General features: G+C 38.8%; 1 protein-coding gene across 5 annotated transcripts in view; it reads left to right on the top strand.

The window, feature by feature from the left end:
- Positions 1-2,243: 2,243 nt before the first annotated feature.
- fgf1.S (fibroblast growth factor 1 S homeolog) overlaps positions 2,244-6,799 on the top strand; it is a 52,710-nt gene continuing 48,154 nt past the window's right edge. For 2 of the 5 annotated variants that reach the window (XM_041588744.1, XM_041588745.1), the window contains exons 1-2: positions 2,244-2,562; positions 5,811-5,852. The gene's annotated coding sequence lies outside the window, so the exon portion shown is untranslated. Of the gene's footprint in view, positions 2,563-5,713; positions 5,853-6,799 lie in introns of those variants that run through there. The other 3 variants (XM_018254698.2, XM_041588746.1, XM_041588747.1) reach the window with 2 other exon arrangements.

Below are 6,799 nucleotides of genomic sequence, written 5' to 3'. Positions count from 1 at the left end.
AAAAGGCTGAAAGCTGGGTGTACCCCAAGCAGTTGCTGTACATGTTCTCTTCCCTGTGGGGACTGATACTGACCAAAGGTGCTGTGAGTATATGCCCATCCACTGTTCTGGATGATCCTGTTTGCACTGTTTGTACACGCCATTGAGGATTGTTATTGCTCAATAAATATGTTCATTGGTTAAGTTATAAGAACCTCTGGCGCCCGATTATTGCACCATGCATCAAGTAACAGTTACTGCTTACTCCCTAAGATTTAAGGTCTCATCCGGAGCACAGTATTGGGAGTGGAGCTTATAGTAAGAGAACGGTGCACACAATTTACTATAGCACTACATAACGATTGAAAATTAGGCATTCATGGTGTTATTTACTGTCCAAACATTTTATTATTATAACGATGTTCGATTAGGGTTGAGAGAGTGGGTCTATGGAAAAACATTTTATTGGTTATAGAGGAAAAAGCAAATGTACTTTATGGTTCATGTTCCTTAGTTTATACTGTAGAAGAGCCAGTTTAACTCAATCAAGTTGTCAGTGGCTGGCACAGGATATGATGCCTTTTAAGCAACGTTTATAGGAGCAAGTGCCAAGGGCCAAATGGAATATTCCCATGATAACTTATAGATTTATTGTAGTGATCAGCTTGGCTTTTTGAGCGATAGATCATGCCAAACAGACATATTTGTTTTTTTATAGTGTCATAAGCTGGAACTCAGAAAGTGTTTTGATTATACGCTGGGGTTAATTGTCATTCATCGCTCCTTTAATAGCTGTAGAATAAACACATTTCTGTTGCCAAACAGAACCCCTGCTGCTAAAACTATGTTATTGAAGTTGCAGTTCAGACAAATTTCTGTCAGTGCAGCTAAATCACCCTATCATTATTCCTAAATGGGATTTTTGACCCTTTAATACGTTTATTTCAATTATATTCACAAACAATATCCAGTAAAAATGTAAAAGCTGTAGAACCTGGATTGACGACTGATCTCTCGTGATGTATATAGTGGCATTTGGAGAGATGCAGAGAAATGAGTAAATCTTCCTGTTGTTTAAAGGAAAACTATACCCCCAAAATGAATACTTAAAGGAAAACTATACCCCCCAAACAATGTAGGTCTCTATTAAAAGATACTGAGTAAAACAGCTCATGTGTAAAACCCTGCTTCATGTAAATGAACCATTATCATAATAATATACTTTTTTAGTAGTATGTGCCATTGGGTAATCATAAATAGAAAATTGCCATTTTAAAAAATAAGGGCCTCCCCCTGAGATCGTAAGATTCACTGTACTCACATACAAACCACATGTAAGGTCACATGAGCCAATTAACAGACAGAGTTCTGCCTTTTGCTTCCCCACTTCTTCCTGTTACAGTTAGTGTTGTAGTATTTCTGGTCAGGTGATCTCTGAGGCAGCACAGATAGAGTCACGAAATGGTGGTTCAAGGCAAGAGATGTAAAAGGGCAATATTTATGTAAATATATATTCCAGTTTGGTAAGATTCTTTAATATGTCATTCAATTTGATATAAACTATCTGTTGCTTAAGTATTCATTTTGGGGGTATAGTTTTCCTTTAAGCAACAGATCGTTTCATGACTTTATCTGTGCTGCCTCAGAGATCACCTGACCAGAAATACTACAACACTAACTGTAACAGGAAGAAGTGAGGAAGCAAAAGGCAGAACTCTGTCTGTTAATTGGCTCATGTGACCTTACATGTGGTTTGTATGTGTACACAGTGAATCTTACGATCTCAGGGGGCGGCCCTTATTTTTTAAAATGGCAATTTTCTATTTATGATTACCCAATGGCACATACTACTAAAAAAGTATATTATTATGATAATGGTTCATTTACATGAAGCAGGGTTTTACACATGAGCTGTTTTACTCAGAATCTTTTAATAGAGACCTACATTGTTTGGGGGGTATAGTTTTCCTGAAGTCAGATACCCTTGGGAGACATTTATGTAAACAGTAAACACTTTCACCTGTAATCACATTGCATTTTCATCCTGGCCTATAATTCCAATAATGTCATCCAGGAAGTATCAAATTGCCTTTAAATTGTCTAGAAGATCACAACCTTGGAATACATCCAATCCAAAAATAAACATGGTCAGTTCAAGACCAAAGAAATAAAGATTTTTTTTTGTTTGTTATCCTGCTTCACTGTTTTGATGCCAGAGTCTCAGCTTATTTTTACCGCAGCCTGTACTGACCTGTTGTTCCCAGTGGGAGAAGCTGCCGGCATGCGCGTCTCTGTGCCAGTCGCACCCTGGGAATATTAGTTAATGCAGTTTAGAATTTGCACAATTTGCTGGACGTTAGTTAGAAATCCGACTGAGGTCCAATAGATATTAAAGGTTAAACAGATGTGAAAGGATAAACCCACACAACTGCTTGCATTCTCCCACACCCAAGGTCATAATATTATTCTGGAAACTGGATATCATCCTGACTGCTGAAGCACCCTTTCTTAAACAGCAAAGATATTACAAAGACTCGGGCCTAAAGGACACAGCCAAGAAAGCCTGAAGCCCACAAGTCTGAGGTAAGCAATTATTTGGTTTTTACCAATTTAATCCCCACTTCATATTATATGTTATTATATGTATTTGTTAGATAAAGGTACTGAGAATTATAGCTCTTAGTACATGCAAGAACTGAACTGCACAGCCATTGTGGATATAAATAAACACAAACAGGAGGAGATGAGGAAATAAGATCCTGTTGTACAGAGATATTTCACTTTCAAACAGGCATAAGCAATGTAGACCAGGGAGGGTAGAAAGCTGACTGCAGGCTCGTACGTATAACCTAATATTAAGAAACTGGTACTGATCCTCTTATTTTATACCAAATTTACATGAATAACAATGCTATGTAAGCTCCGTCAGCTTCTTAGTAAGAAAGAAAGAAAATGCAATGAAAACAGATAAAATAATATGATGAGTAGTGACAGCATCATCAGGGCTGTCTAATATCTTATTGTTCCATAACACAGAGTTGCATTGCTTGCCTGTAAATGTAATCTCTATGGCATGGTTAATGTACAAAGGGATGTTCAGAGGAATCATGATCACACTGCTATATACACTGAAAAATTATTTCTCTCATATGAATTGTAGTCTACAATATTCCTTGCATTTTTGCAAGGTGCAATAATAAGAGTGCAACCTATTTGTGTTTATCTATACCTAAGGATGCACCGAATCCAGCATTCGGTTCGGGATTCGACCAGTATTCTGCCTTTTTCAGCAGGATTCGGATTCGGCTGAATCCTTCTGCCCGGCCTAACCGAACCCGAATCCTAATTTGCTAATGCAAATTAGGGGAGGGGAGGTAAATTGCGTGACTTTTTGACACAAAAAAGGAAGTAAAAAATGTTTTCTCCTTCCCACCCTAATTTGCATATGCAAATTAGTATTCAGATTCGGTTCGTTATTCACGCAGCACAATGGACTGGAAAGCTATTTCTAAATAGTAGGGCATCATACTATCTTGTGTATGGGACCCAAGCAATTGCTTTCCAAACTGGTATTTGTTTGAAGGTCATTCAGTCCCGTCAGACAGAAAATTCAATCTGATGAGACTTATGAGACAGATACTCTACAATATTTTTTAAAGGGAAGACATTAAGTACAGATGTACTAAATTCAGGGTTTGATTCAGAATTCAGCCAGATCTCAAAACCTTTTGAAAGATCTGGATTTGAGAGAAATGCCCAAAGTTTTCAGAAGAACTGCATCCAAATGTATAACGTCACCTGATCTTTATGAACTCTTTAAAACATTATGCACTTTATTATTTTTAATTTACTTTAATACAAAACTTATGGCTCAGATTCAGCACAGTATTTGGTCAGGTCTATTGTGGAGGATAGGATACATGGTTGACTCCAGGAATAATGTATTTGCCAAGAAACAGTTACAAAAATAAACAAATGTCTCTGGGTAACTTGGTCGTAGAAGAAATGTATTACTATCAAAATCAAAAGCCCTACCTCCATACTCATCCCAAAAATAGTATTTGTAATGTGAAATGTTATATAAAACAAATGTCCATCCTAATGCCTCAAACTCTCTATGGAGGAGAGATTTCTATAGGATCACTAATGTAAGCAAAATACCTGTAAGTGGGGAATTAGGACTTTCTTTCTACAAAGAGACTGCTTGCACACTGTAGAACATGCCAATGCATGTATTGCAGTATTGCAAGTTGACCCAAAAGGATAAGGAAGCAGTAAGCATAATAATGGTCATATGAGTCAGGAAAGTCAGTATGCAAAGGGCATAAAAATAAGCAATCTGCATTTTTTTAACAATTCATTCATGAAGGGGGGGTGGACAGGGAGTCACACATGTAAGACTAATCCCAGAAGCTAGCACTTAAAGTGCAGGAGTCCACATTGAGACAGGCTTCACATCATTGGCACACACAGATTTTATACACATTCATTTTTCAGGCAGACTCATCAACAGCCATCTAAAGCATTCCGCTAGTGAAAAATACAACACCAGTTGCCATAGACACATCCCTTTCCAGGACCTTGCACCATCTTCCAGTCCTAGCAGTGGGTGTACGCTCCACGCCCCCCTGCCCTCCTCCGGATAGGAATTTTCCTGTGTGCCACCTTCTGGTCCTAGAAGTCCGGCATATGCTCTATGCCCCTCTGCCCTACTCCAGATAGGAATTTTCCTGGTCCCTGATTCAGGATTTTCCAACTGGCCCTAAACTGTCACTTGTGCCCTATCTTGGCTTAGCCATGGCCCCTAGGCCACTACCTCCTCGTTGGGGTCTGAGCTTTCCATGATAGCTATCACCCTATCTAGCTGAAGTACCTACTACTTCTTACTAGAGACCCTCACTCTACCTGATCATGTCTAGTCAATGTCCAGGAGAAGAAAAACAACGCCCTGGGTGTGTCCTCCCTGTGCACTCTATTATCCCTCTAGTGGCTGGAGTGTAAACTATAACTAAACTTGCATTGCTTGAACACTATTACAATTATTCCCATTACCTTTGTTCTAACCACAGATATATTACATTAACACATTTACTTCACATCATTCTCACACATTCCAGTACAGTAACATTCACACCAATTATTCGGTGTAGCCCTTACACACAGGCGCTCCTTATTGCTCTTGCACTTCTTCCCTAGTTCTTCATAAATGACCCCTATTATCATCTAGGGATGCTGGGAGCACAGAGATTGTATCGGGAGTGTAGTCCGGACACCAAGAACTCACATGTAATAATGGTCCCTACATTTGCCCAGGTGCAGTACCCAGATAATCCAGTCAGACCAAAGCCTTTAAACAGATGACCAGTAAATGCTACCTGTTGATTGGTTGCTGTAGGTGACTAAATCCATTGCAAACTAATTTTCCTAAACCAAAGATACATTTCGCCTACCTTGTTAATTAAGGTAAGAGTAATTAGAGAACAGAAAAAAATGTAAACTCAGACTAATATGAAGTATGAATATATCAGAGTTCAGAATGGAAGCATTTCTTTTAAAAACTGGTTTCCCAGATGCTTGTTTTCCAGTTCTACAGCCAGACTATGAAAAAAAGAGTTATTTTATATCTACTGTACATGACTCAGCTTGCAGCTCTTCTATCTCACTCTGATGTTATGTAAAATAAGAAAAGGGGCCAACGTATTAGTTGGTAGAGATGGCTCTGCGCAACGATGAATCAAGCAGGCGTTATGATCTAGGTGGTTCTAACCGACACCTCCCCTCCCTTCTCTCTCTCTCTCCCGCTGCTTCTTCCTTTTAATCTTCCTATCAAGGACACTTGATCTCCTGTAGTTTCTCTGCACAGCGTTCCACAGGTAGGTGAAGGCTTATTTGACTTACATGATTGCGCTTTTAATGCAGAATGTGTTTAATAGATTTGGAAAATGTTAGGGTTGAATGACGAGACTGCTGTTTTTGAAGTACAAAAATGAATACTCCATTCCAAAACTGTCGCCGTGTTGAAAACCATGTATGGCCAAGATAAACAAAACAAAAGCCACAACAAAATCTTTCTTAGAACGTGGGTGCACAGACAAAGAAGGGAGGGCTGGAGTCCTGCTGGATGTTCATTATTAGAAAATGCCAGCATGTTCCTTTGCTCACATAGCCTCCCCTTGTATATTTGGCAATGACAGATCATTACAGACATTTGTGCACAGAATGTTACATTTCAGACAGCAGAGATTTTAATGTGGCAGAATGTTTTTATAAAACAAAATGGAGGTAACAAGGAAGTGGGCAGAATTCTCTAACAAACCTTGAGAATTGTGAAGCCCTCCCTCCCTTTAACATCACCTAGATCAGGGAAAAAACAAAGAAGGTGTTGCGTGTTTAAGATAAAAGTCTGAAATGAGAGCTTTAGAGAATGCTTAATAAAGGTCTTTCCAACCTAGACCAATTGGCTCCTGATTAAACTGACCGTGGTTCTTTATGTGTTAGGCATATTAGATTGTAAGCTCCACTGGGGCAGGGACTGATGTAAATGATGTCTAAGTGCTCTGCAATATGTCAGTACAGGTATGGGCTCTACAGGCTCTACAGAAAGGCTGTCTCCCATAGACTCCATTTTATACAAATAATCCAAATGTTTAAAAATGATTTCCTTTTTCTCTGTATTACTAAAACAGTATCTTGTACTTGATCCAAACTAAGATCAGCCTATTGGGTTTATTTAAGTTTGCCTGATTTTCTAGTAGACTTACAGTATGAAGATACAAATTACGGAAATCTGGAGCATTCTGGGTAACAGGTCCCATACATG

The sequence above is a fragment of the Xenopus laevis genome, chromosome 3S, assembly GCF_017654675.1.
Source record: "Xenopus laevis strain J_2021 chromosome 3S, Xenopus_laevis_v10.1, whole genome shotgun sequence".
Taxonomy (NCBI): domain Eukaryota; kingdom Metazoa; phylum Chordata; class Amphibia; order Anura; family Pipidae; genus Xenopus; species Xenopus laevis.
This window is presented reverse-complemented; position numbering and strand designations above follow the sequence as displayed.